The 13,376-nt window shown below is 37.4% G+C and overlaps 1 protein-coding gene and 1 pseudogene across 2 annotated transcripts in view; one reads left to right on the top strand and one right to left on the bottom strand.

Annotated features, from left to right (window-relative positions):
- Positions 1 to 13,376, bottom strand: part of THSD7A (thrombospondin type 1 domain containing 7A) — a 375,672-nt gene that overhangs the window by 265,818 nt on the left and 96,478 nt on the right. The window lies entirely within an intron of this gene.
- Positions 1,713 to 2,139, top strand: LOC118987314 (10 kDa heat shock protein, mitochondrial-like; annotated as a pseudogene).

The raw sequence follows: 13,376 nt of genomic DNA, 5'->3' as shown, positions 1-13,376 counted from the left end.
TAACTTAGAGGTAGTTATTGATTCACTTCTCTAATTAAAATTTAATGAGTGCCAAATGTGAGCCAGTCTCTGTGCTAGATGCTAGAATTTCGGAAAATATCAAGATGTAATCTGTATCCTCAATAGCCTACTTGGTATTAGAGAGGGAGGAAAAATTAAATACTGACTTCCATGTAGTACGAGCTACATGCACAGGTGGGAAGACAAAATTGAGTACCTAATTACTCTCAAATGGGGTGGAGCAGAATGACTTGACCAAGAAGGCATTAACCGAACTTTATTACAAAACTCAAAGAAATTAGCCTGTCAAATGAGATGAAGAAGGAGGTTGGGAGAGATGTTAATTGGCAGATAATGTAGAAAGCTAAAAGTTGGTGTGATTGGTCCCAAGACAGTAATGTTAGGACGTAGTAGTAGTAAATGATACTGGGAAGTAGATGGAAACAGATTCTGAAGAGCAAGCTACATAGTTTGGACTTCATCTTGAATATGGTGGCAAAGAAGTAACATTTGGTAAATAAGGGACACAACAGGATAAAGCCACATTTTAGAGAGATTGTATGCACTAACATCAAGAACAGAGGGGAGGTGGGCGTGGCTCAGGACATGGGGCCAACAGGCTAGGGCAGTGGTCCTCAGTAAGCGGTAATGAAGAGCTGAGATCAGTTTCAGTGCAGTTATGGTACTTGCTGCAGAGACATGATGCAAGGCAAGGAGGTTAGGAAGACTGTATTTCTAGACTAAATAATTTCATAAATGCCGAGGCCAGTTACTAAGCTAGGGAATAGGGAAGTACAACCTGGTTTGGTGAAGATGAGTTCAGACTCAATTCCGTCATGTCGTGTTTGAATTATCACGTGGGAGAAAGATCTAGATGTATTCACTAGGCAGTTGGAAATAATAGTTGGCAACATGGATGTTAATTAAATCCATAAATAAGGGTGAAATTGCCAGGAGATAATATATTGTTGTGAAGATTTATCACAGAAAAAATGATTAAACTCCTAATGTGGCTCCATTAAGCATATGTAAGACAAACACCTCCAAGACACAAGTCGATTTCAATTTGGAATGGGAAAGAACTTCTAAAAATGCTCTGAGATGTGAAGGTGCTACCTCAGAAGAGAAATTCTTGGTAGTGTTCAAAGTGAAGAAGATAAAAAGTATTATGAATTTGAAATGGACTTCTGGAATATTACGGATTAGGGTTCACAAACTCACATACCTATTGGCACTAGGTAAGTAACATGCATACCTGAAGAGAGCCATCGGTAAAACAGTGCAGAGAGGTCACATCCTATCCACAGGGCCCCGCAGAAATAACGGCATTGAGTGTGGCTGGTAGGGCACATGAATGTCTCAAACTAAATGGACAGCAATTTGAAGATTTCACTTAAAATGTCATAGGGTGTGCTTGAGTGTGATATTGTTATGTTACAGAATTACATGCTTATGATTTTATAATAAAGCATGTATATATAATTTCTGGGAAGGGGCACAGGGATAGTACTTTGCCCAGGGCAGGAGGCCTAGAAAAGCCTGGAGAGTGCCTCTTTTCTTCCTGCCTCTGGTCCATGATGTCAGCGGGCTGTGCAGAGCCCTCCCAGCGAATCAAGGTGCCTGCTGCTGCAGCCCCCTTCTCTTGCGTGGAGTGGGGTGGGTAGTGAGGGTGAGTGCGCTTGCGCACCAAGTGGCCTTTTCCCAATTTCACGTGTGCCAAGGACCGACTGCTGGTCTCTCTTTGCAGCTGTGGCTCCAGAGCAGAGTACAAACCACGGCGGCCAGAGTCATGGCAGGACAGGCATGTAGAAGGTTTCTGCCCCTCTTTGACCCTGTATTGGTTGAAAGGTGTGCCGCAGAAACTGTAACCAAAGGAGACAATATGCTTCCAGAAAAGTCTCAAGGAAAAGTGTTGCAAGCAATTGTAGCAGCTGTTGGATTGTCTCCAAAGGAAAGGGTGGAGAGATTCGACCAGTTAGTACGAAAGTTGGAGATAAAAGTTCCTCTTCCAGAATATGGAGAAACCAAAGTAGTTCTAGATGACGAGGATTATTGCTTATTTAGAGATGGTGACATTCTTGGAAAGTACGTAGACTGCAATAAATCACTATTGAAACAGCATCACGTGACATAGCCCATTCAATTGAAGTACTGAAATCTTTCATCATGTAAATAATTTTTGTGTATCTTTTATAAGAAACTAATGATATCTGAAATAATGACATCCAATGTCTTTTACAATTTAGTATCACTGTACTGATAGAAACATTTCCAAACAAAAATAAAAAATTAAAAAAAGATTTTTATATACTAAAAAGGTGTATTATTTGTGCCAGACCCTCTATAAGGGACTGTGTTCTGATTATGTTGTGTTCTGATTATGGCCATAAAAGAATGTATATCCACTACTATAGTTTTTATCAGAAGTTCAAGATCTCTAGAAATAAGAATTTTGTGGGAAATACCAACCTTTCAAATACTGGCAATGGATTCATAGAATTCAATGACTCTTTGAATTTGGCAAGGCCAAACTGATTGCCATCTCTGTGGATTTAACAATGGATTCTGATAACATTTCCTACTATAAGATTTGTAGTTCTTTCAAACTGTGAGCTCCAAATAAATGTTGTAACTTCTGGTTTTTAACATAATAGTATTATTTGCCCTTAACCAACCTATCTTTGGCTTTGAATATTCAAAATATTATTGCATTACATTCCCTGTCCCTGGAATAACCTCCCCAGTTACTCAGACTGTTGAATGTTCTTTAACTGTTGAAGGCCCAACTCATGCTGAGAACTCTTCACAGATAACTTCAGAAAGAATGAACAGAATCCTCACTTCCCTTAAGTCAGTCAGTCGACAATTTAGTTTTCATGCTTGTTATATGCTACCATACTCCTTAAGGATACTGATAACTTACATAGATAAGAACTGTATATCTTATACGATATTCTGCATAAATTTAACATGTAGTAACTATTTCTTGAATGAACAAAGCCCAAGAAAGAGGCATGAGCAATTCCTGTTCTTCAGTCGTTAATTGAACCCCAAAAGATAATTATTGATCCTTTAGAGTTAATAAATCTCTTTCAAATGTCTTCTCATTAACCTTCACAAGAACTCTTCAGAGTGAGAGGGGAAGCAATTGCTAACAACCTGCCACTTAGTTAAAGATCTCTCTGTAGGAAACACAGGGACCTGTATTGTGAGAAGATCAGATTGAAGGTCACCTAGTTTCCATACTTAGGTGCCATCCTAGGAGTTGAAATAAAATTCCTCTACTAAAAATACCACCAATTAAATGTATGTAAGTAAGCACCACACACTGACTTCTTTCAGTCAACGACTAAGTTTGGGTACCCAGTGTTTGGGCTGTCTATTAACTGTCCAGGGCCCCTGTGGCTCTGGAAGCTGTGGACTATTCTCACTGCATACTTGTAATCATTAAATTAGCCTTCGTCGGACTCTGACACTTCCTACTGTAGGCCTGACGGTATGTCTGATTGAATCCATGTACCTTTTTCTATAAAAATAAAAATGAATTGGATATATGTATCTAAATGCAATGTATGATCATTTCCCTGTAAAATATTTTCATGGAAATAGACAAATCAGAAAAGAAACACACCTGCCTAGATAACATGGGTTTGATTTTAGGATCAGGAAATAGGAACCCACTGGACAGGGGCTTCTGGCTGTAGAGCATTTAAACAGTGAATCCAAGAAGTGATTTTTTTCATTCTTTTCAGATTGCATGAGTTGGCAAATCAACAATACTGTATTTCATTTTAGCTTTCACATAATTTATTCACTGCTGCAAGGAGACAAGACCCTCTAGGGAATGTCCCAAATCTCTGTAATGTTACCTTTTACTGTATTTTTCTATTTAGCTGCAGCTGACAGATGTGACAAAATTGCAAGTAGCCGGGCAACTCCCCCAACGGGGCCCACAGAAGCAATTCCCACAGCTGCACCGAAGAAAGACTGCAAATTATTCCACACTCAGGTTAAATTATTCCGAGTTAATTTGCACTTGAAGTTCTTTCTCCAAAGACACCTTTATTTCTCAATGTATCATAGAGCTGTTCTGAGCTGATTCTATTTAGGGTCAAAAACAACACTTCAAATTGGAAATCATCCAACATTGAAAGGAAGTACAAAGATTAAGGAATGTGCTGATTTCAGAAACGGTAATGTGAAGAGAGAGTGATGTCGATTATGGAAATGAACAGTTCTAATCATTTTAAATAGGTATGTAAGATTAGAAAATCACATCAGCTATGTAGCCCAAGTTTATTTTTCATTTTATATAAAAATGACTTAAAATAAGCATATATGCATGGAGGTGCCTTGACATGTGACTGATTGTTTTATTTTGGCATTTCCAATGCCAATACACCTAAACATTGCTAAGAGTCAGATAACTGATTAAGGGCCAGTATAACTTTTTTTTAAAAATTATGTTCCATGGCTATACTGCTTAGACTAAAATTAAACTCATAGTGTACTAGTATTGCTCTATTTATATTATGGTTTTTTATCCCTTCTCTCTGGAGAAAAAAACTAGAGAAAATCTAGTAGTAAATGAAAGGTACTAATATAAGCTTTGTATCTTTCAGCTGAATGTCCAGCTATTTATTAGCACTAATTTTTAATTTTTTTGTTTTTTATAAGTCTAATTTTATGACCACAAATCCTTAGCTCAATGCACTAAAAGTATAAGTAAAATATATAAAACATGTGAAATATAGACTATAAGTACATTTTGCATAATGCAAAAGTATTCTTAAAAATTGAGATCATGAATCACCTTAAAAGTAAATTATGGTGATGAAAATGTGTCCTAAATAGATAAATGCTGCATGTAACCTTATAAACAGATTCCCCTTCAGACTCACACTGAACTTCAGAATCCACTAGCTTTGTTACTTGGCGGTACCACTTCCCCAGGATGAAATCTTCAACTTTCCAGCTAAGTACCTGGAGTGTGAGAGTTATTGCATAACTGACTTCTTGGATCTCATATAAATGGTGTGTTATGAAAGTGGTTAGAATTTGCACAGATGGAAGTGTCAGGAAAGTCACCGAATATGCACACATACAGAGATGGCGGCTTTGTCCCCATACATCTTGTGTTGTCTAGACAAAGTCTTCTCACTAATTTAGAAGCAGTGGCAGAACATTATGTAAGAGAAATACTCAAAATTATATGGAGATAGTATTTATTAGTTGAAGATTTTGTAAACAGAATATTTATTTTAACTCTTTGTAATTAATGAATTACTATTTTTATAAAGTAATTACTTTCTGAAAATCACAAGGCATCTTTGGTAACATGCCAAAGATGTAAACCCTGTATTAGAGGAGGGCTTCTGATTATAGACCAGGTTAAAGAGATACTACTCGTTAGATCAATTCCTGGCAGCCTCCCAAATATGGTATAACAGAAGGGAAATTGATTAAATAACATCCTCTCTTTTTTCCTACAATAACAGTGCAAGAAACATAGTTAAGGGCACTAATTTCAAATAAAAACCTACCATATGATATTGGACATGTCATAGCTTTTGGAAGACAATTGAATTTCATGCAATTCTATTTTTCCTTACTAAAAAATTCACTTAAAAAAGTGAATTTGTGTTTTTTTAACACAAAAATTATTCACTGAAACTAACTGTAAGTAAGTTGCTTTCGGTAAAAAAAATTAAGAGCTCTCTGTATAACTACATGTAAATTCTTCACTAAAATTTATCTTATGACTAAAACGATAGCTGGATGACATGTTGTCATGTTTGCTTTCCTAAAAGTAGATGAAAGATGAAATGATCTCCCACAAACATTTCTGAAAATCAGAGTAATTTATTTTGATTTTAAGGGCAATCTCATGTTGGGACTGTTGTTCCCTCAGTCTCACAGCTGTTTGCTCTCACTGCCTTATCTGTCTAATAAAGCGTTCTCATATTCATGATTACTTCATAGCCTAGGGAAAAAGAACAGGCTTCATCTACAAGTAATCCAGCTTCACATTGGGAAAAATCGGTAGTTTTAAAGAACTGATTATATTTAAGTTTATATGCCTTGGTTGTTTGCACTGTTTTCTTTAAAATAACTGTAATTTGATTATTAATTTTATAATAAATAAAATTATTTTTATCCTCCCTTTTCATATACCGATTTTAAAAAATTCTTTTGTAATTCTCACAATTAAAAATAGGTTTGTATACTTTAAAATAGTGATATATGCTTCAAAATTTAAACATGTGCCCTGGCTGGTGTAGCTCAGTGGATTGAGCACAGGCCTACGAACCACATGATCGCGGTTCGATTCCCAGTTAGGGCACATGCCTGGGTTGCAGGCCAGTTTCCAGTAGGGGAATCACGAGAGGCAACCATACATTGATATTTCTCTCCCTCTTTCCTTCCCTTCCCCTCTAAAGATAAATAAATAAAATCTTAAAAAATAAAATAAAAGTTAAACATGTAATAATATTTCATAGGGTTCCAGTTGTCATATTTTAAGATATGCACATCACTCAAACTTAAAAGACACAATACATGTCATTTTTTAAAATGAGGGATGTTGTATACCAAGATAAATTAAACCACACACAGAGCATATAGTAAATACACTATAAGGGCTTTCACATATAATTCACACAGATTTTCAATATGTAGATCTTTCTTTAGAGCTGTGTGCCAATCATTTGAAGATTTGATGAGTCATTTATTTTCCTTCTTAGTTCGACAATTCACTTTTTTAATATTTGAGTTTTTTATAAACATTTTTAAATCCTCACTCAAGGATATGTTTACTGATTGTAGAGAGAAAGAAAGAGTGAAACATCAATGTGAGAAACATCGGTCTACTGCCTCCTGCACTCACCCTGACCAGGGCTCAAACCCAAAACCTCTTAGAGTGCACCACAATGCTCCAACCCATCGAACTACCTGTCCAGGACCATCTTTGAATTTTCTGCAGTTTTTCTAAGCTATATACATCACTACAATTCACGAGGAAGACACTCTTTAAAAAATAGAAAATAAAGAATTATTTAAATTCCAGTAAGTCTTTTTCTTAGCTACACTCTACTTAGAGACTGACAAAAACTATTATACAGAAACTGCTGTCATTTTCCTAGTGAAGTGCTTCAAAAACTCTAGTGTGCAAAAAAATCATCTGGAACCTTACCAAAACGCAGGTTCTGACTTATGAGGCCTAGCACAGGAACTGACATTCAGCCTTCCTAAACAAGCTTCCAGGTGATGTGGATGCTGCTGGTCCTCAAGCCACATTTTGAGTTGCAAGGTTCTAGGTACCATGCTCACGCTCCTTCAGCCCACTTCCCAAATACCTCTAAACCAGAAGGCTGTTTTAGACCACGGTCCCTAAGGTTTACTCATGTGATAATAACCAGGCTACCCATGGATCAGACTTCTGAACCAGCCTCTCTCCATCTCTCTCTGTACTTCTCTCTGTCTCTCCATCTCTCTTCCTATCTCTATTCTATCTCTCATTCTCAATCTCTTCTTCTGTCTTTCAAGACCTGGGCACATCTGAGATCACTCTCGCCTGTGGAGGTGATTTCTCATGCCAAGCTATCAGCTGTTCCTTGCCACCTCCAAGCCTTAAGTCTGACTGCCAGGTGTATTTCCTGGGTCTGAGGTCTGCCTATCTTATAGAGATTCAGCAGGTAACAGCATGCGTACTCAGTAAATGCATGACTATATTAGTTTTCAATTGCTATGTAACAAATCACTACAAAGAGAACAGCTTAAAAGAACACCTACATATTTGTTCATACTTCTATAAGCCAGATGTCCAGTATGGTGTGACTGGGTTCTCTGCTCGGGGTATCATGAGACTGAAATGGAGGTGTCAGCCAGAATGGGTGGTTGACTATAGAGTCTAGGGAAAATCTACTACTGGTTGTGGACAGAACCAAGTACCTTGCGGCTGCATGACTGCGGTCCCTATTTTGCTGGTTATCCTTAGGGAGTCACTCTCATCAAAGCAGCAGTGGTCCCTCAAATCCTACTGGTGGTCAGAATCTCTGACTTCTGCCACCAGTCGGAAAAACTCTCGGCCTTGAAGGGTTCATGTGACTTCTGCCAGCTAGGCCCACCTGGATAAATTTTCATATTTTAAAATCAATTGAATTTGAACTTGAATTATATCTACAAAGTGTCTTTACAGCAGTACCTAGATTTGTGCTTGATTGAGTAGCCAGGAATTGGGAACCTCAGGAAGCCATCTTCAAATTCTGCCTGAGCCAAGTTAAATCATTCTTTGTGTTCCAACTCATATGTAAACGAGGATGATATGAATACCTATCTCATAAGACTATACGTAATGCATTTACAACACTATCTAGCTCATGTTAGGTACTCAATATCTGTTAGTTACAAATATTATAGATAGTATGGTCACTGACATCTTTTGCTTCTTATTCCTGGCCTCTGGTACTAGGCTAGCTCAGTGTAATTCTTCTCAGCTCCCTTAGACAGAAACTTGTAATCATGTATGCTCAGCCCTCTGGAAACTCTCTGAAGAAGATACTCTATTCAACAACTGTTTGAGAGAGCATGCCCAAGGCTAAGTATTTCTGCTCAGGGAGAACATGCACAACACTAAGCTAAGTGCTTTCTCTAGGCAAGATCAGCTCTCTGAACGGCCCTTGCATCGGGTTCACCCTTCCTAAGGGAACAAGCATGTGTTCTACTGCTCACTATCACTCAAATTCACTTCCTGGCAGTACTGAAATGTCAAAGAGGCTAGAAAACCCTTTCCCAAATTGTCCCAACTTGCCTAATTACAGACCTAAGAGCACAGCTACAAACTATGAGAAATGGCTTCCAATTTCTCTCTCTCTCTCTCTCACACACACACACACACACACACCCCTGAACTTATTATTTATTATTTCTGCATTGTAGGTTAGAAATCTTAGAGATTTTATTTCAGAATAAGCAAAATCTTTGTCTACTAGGTGAAATTTGTTTTACTATGCCCGATATACAAGCATTAAAACTGGGTTGAGGCAGATCCAGTGCCTGTAGATTTTCTAGGCATTGTCTTGCATCTCTGGTTAATCACAACTGAGAAACTGCTATTCCTCTGAAGTTAATATATGCTATTTCTGAAGGCATCTGTATTTTTTTAAAAATATTTACAAAATGTACTAACATCTACTTGCATAACACCCGGAATAAAGCCTTATATGCAGTTAGCATTTGGCAAATTTTTGTTCAGAAAAATGTTAAATATACATTGTGGTCTCTGACTGTACTCTGACCTCTTTCCCTTTAATTTCACACATTATATATTCCTAATGCTTTGATCAAATAGACTCAGAGGGACAGGAGGACTTAGTGAAATTCACTGAGCAAATTAACATGCTTCATATAGCGTATCATTTTTGAAAGGGGAGCAAAGCCAGAAGATCAGAGAAGCGTCAGTAAAAGGCATCCCCTCTATCTAGTGCAGTGAAGAAAGAAGAAAGATGTATCGCACTGCAACTGAAATTAATTGGGATATAATTGGCAACAGACACAGAATTGAGCTGAAAACAAAACAGGTTTCAGAATACATTAGATTATCACTTAATTAATGGTATCTTTGAACCATAAGCCAATCTTTACACTAATTTAATACACAGGACAAGTATTTAATTGGGAGGAACAAAGCACAGAAGACCCTTATAAGGATCTCTTAATAAAAGTAGAGAAAATACAATTTTTACCTACAACTTACTAAAACTTGTAATTAAACTTTAAGGCAAAACTGCAAGCAATGAATCACGGCACCCTATTGCTACTGCTAATAATGCAAGGCTGCCGGAATTTCAAAATCCTCAGCATTTTAAAAGTTGACATGGGGATAAAATTAGAAATAAAATATTTTCAAGACATAGTAATAGTAGATAATAATATATCTTGGTATATCTAAATGCAGGGTGGGGCAAAAGCAGGTAGGTTCACAGTGGTCTATATGGAAAAATAATATAATAATTAATAAATAATACAAGAATAAACTGTATTTCATGTACTCACAACTGTAAACCTACTTTTGCCCCATTCTCTATGTCTTACTATTAGTGAAATTACATATTTTTTCAAATCATGTGCAAGATACAATTTACGTGACTTAACCTTGTGGGAAACAGACATGTCAGTGGAATACACGTTTTAGAGCAGGGTCTCCCTCCCTGCATTTCTTTGACGGACAAGGAGAAAAACCAGGAGAGGGGATGGAGACCCTGGGCCCATCGGTGGTGTCTGAATCCTCAGAAGGGTCACTACAGGGCTGGCTCCACCTCCAGCCTTCATGCTTTCTCACCAGCACCCCGAAATCAGTGAGGCTATACTTCTGTCACTTGCACCTAAAGGCATTCCATTCATCATCCAATCACCATGAAGTCACACCTGCAGCAGGAACCAATTTCTATAAAAAACGCCTAGTTCTTGAATTATGAGTTATGATTATGATCTCTTTAACCTCCAATTGGACTGTCCAACTTCCTCCACTAAAAGTTTCCCAACTTCATTAAAATCTTGAGGACATTTACTTCTTTGATCTTTCTCACCTTTTTTCTTATTTATCATTGGCATAGTGTCCTATGACGTCATTTAGTGGTCCTACCAAAACCTTGATATTTTTCTGTTGCATGCTTTCTCCATTCCTATACTGGAGCTTCCCAGAACTGCTGGGGGAAAAGACTGCTCAACAGCCAGATTATCATTGTAAATTCATGATCGTTATCCTCACAGAATTTCTGCAAATCATACCATTTTTCTCTGGACAATTCTGAGACACACATTCCATAAAAAAAGAAAAAGCATTTTAAATATTTTAAAATCTAGCTCTCATCAAACGTGCCCCTTAGTTCCAGAATACAAACTTGCCTCAGACTTCAGAGCCCAGTAGAACACCCCTACATACGCTTCAACTTCCCGCTACCAAACCCACCAAACCTGCTGCTATTTTATTTCTGCATATTGATCGCGATCCTGGGCATTGCCACTGAGGCCCTCTACTTCTTAATGGGTGGCATTAGGCCTGTTGGTCATTTTTTTATGACTCAATTGTTTCATCTATAAAATTGGAATTTAATTATCTCTATTTTATTGACTTTGTCGCAGGATTAAGTTATCAATTTAAACTGCTTAATACAGGGCCTGGCACATAAGTTTCAATAAGTCGCAACTGTTGCTATATTGTTCTTGCTGTTATGATTCTGTGGGACCATTCTCTCTTCCTTCTCTTCTGCTTGAATAGACAGGTTTTTCTCCCACTGATGGCCAAAGCCTCTATATGTCTTCCGACCCTTGCCCACTTCTTTCCACTTTTGTGAAGTGTTCACTATTAAGCAGTAGTTGTGGAAGAAATTCACAAAAGGGCAGATTTTGTCATCCTTCAGCAACATTCCTGCCAACCCTACTCCCCAGCGTGGGGTTTGTGACCCTAGGCTAATCTTGGTTCATGAATTATATGTGGATGTATAGGTGCTGTTCTCCTCCCATATTCTACCTGGGGAGAAGGTCCATAGTGTACGATCTATTAATGGCTCATGACCAAGAAAAGGTTAGGCGACTATTCCTCTATAGCTTCTGAAACATGTTGGGACATACTTTGCAAGTTACGTGATACTTTGGGAACTATATTATAGAGCACTATAAAGAAAATCAAGTAATTTAACATGCTTCATTTAAAATAGCTCTCTAAAGTAAAAACATACTCCAGGTAGGTGTTTTACCTAAGCTAAGTTTAATGGTTGCATTATGTTTGAAATGCTAATCATTAACTAAACATTTCAAAAGTAAGTGACTTAAAAAACATAGCAATTAATTCCCCATGGAGAGATAGGAAAAATAAAGTACTGTTGGTTTCTTACATGCAATTTGAAAGTTCTTGTCACTGTTATGCTGACAGCCTGAGATACAGTATCATCAAATGTCAGAAACTTGACTCCCTAAACCTACAGATAAGTGAAATGAAAGGTCTCACCATGATTATATTTGCTTAATAAGTAACAGAAATAAATTACCTAAAAACATTTTTAAGTTATTTGGTGAGTAAAAAATCACATACAAAGTTCAAAAAGTACCTATTATAAATTTTAATAATTTAATACAAAAATGCTTCCAAATTTAGATTTGCTCATCCAGCCAGAGTGAGGCACACCTTCTACTTCTGAAAGGTGGCCCAATGATACCCACTTTGATTGGGTGTCTTGATTCCAGGAACCCCATTTCCTTGCAGAGGCACATGGGACTCTGATTTCCTCTTCATCTCCCCTAAGTCAGGCTGTTAAAGCCTGGGCTTATACTGTACCCTCCTTTTCTTGTATTCGTCCCACCAAAAAAGGGGGACAGGAGGAGATATGCCCTCTAGTGGGGGACTGAAGAGACAAGAGGATTTCTACCTTTTATACTTTTATTTATTAGATTTTATGATACAATCTACACTGTATTTTAGGTACTTTTCATCAAAATTGGTTTAACAGGCAAGCAATTCTTTTTTTTTTCTAATGGGAAAATATTTTTGGAGTACCATAACCCATGACAAATTAATTTCTGCAAATTAGTCCATGAATATAGCATGCTTTACCGAAACAAACAATTATCTTTCATGGTTTAAAGGATCTTCTTCTCCATTCCACATTATTGTCACTCAATGCCTCTAAGAATATCTATCACATAATAAGGCTTCCAGCTTGCCTTTCATAGAGACTCTGAACAAATGAGTGAGCGCCTACTATGTCACAACACATAAAAGCACACAATGATCAATCATTGCATTTTTATTATTAGAGTCTCCATACTACACACATGACTGTGGTTATACTTTTTACTATTATACTTTGAAGCCACATTGATCTGGTTCTTACAAAATGGTTCAGAATTACCATAAGTTTACACTTTGAAATTGACCTAAGGAGGTTTATTACTTCATAAAGATAATATCTAAGTGTAGTATTGCCAGACATCACATTTATATTAAAATGTGCTGCTAAAGAGCCACCACCTTGCAATTTGTAAATGTACCTCATTTCGTTGCAGCTGGAATATGTGTCCGGTCCCAGTGGCCCAGTGTCAGCCGCAGTGCTATGGTCTGAAATATGAAGGCACACTAAATATTTTAAAGGCTAAGTGCTACTTCTATTGCAGTCCAAATGGCTGTTTCAAAACAGAGGCTGCACATTGAACTTGATAGTGGGGAAGCACACAATAGACTTAAGAGGTTACGATTCCTCGGCAAGCAAAGGAAAACAGCATTAATTTGCCAAAATATTCTTTCTGTTTTGGCAGCTAACCAATCTACTTTTATTCACAAAGCTGGTCTATTCAGACAAGACTTCTGTTTTACTTATTTT

Source organism: Sturnira hondurensis, unplaced genomic scaffold (assembly GCF_014824575.4).
Source record: "Sturnira hondurensis isolate 20B ecotype Veracruz unplaced genomic scaffold, ASM1482457v3 Scaffold0005252, whole genome shotgun sequence".
In the NCBI taxonomy this organism is placed as follows: Eukaryota; Metazoa; Chordata; class Mammalia; order Chiroptera; family Phyllostomidae; genus Sturnira; species Sturnira hondurensis.
The sequence above is the reverse complement of the archived record's forward strand: the minus strand, read 5'-3'. Positions and strand labels throughout refer to the sequence as shown.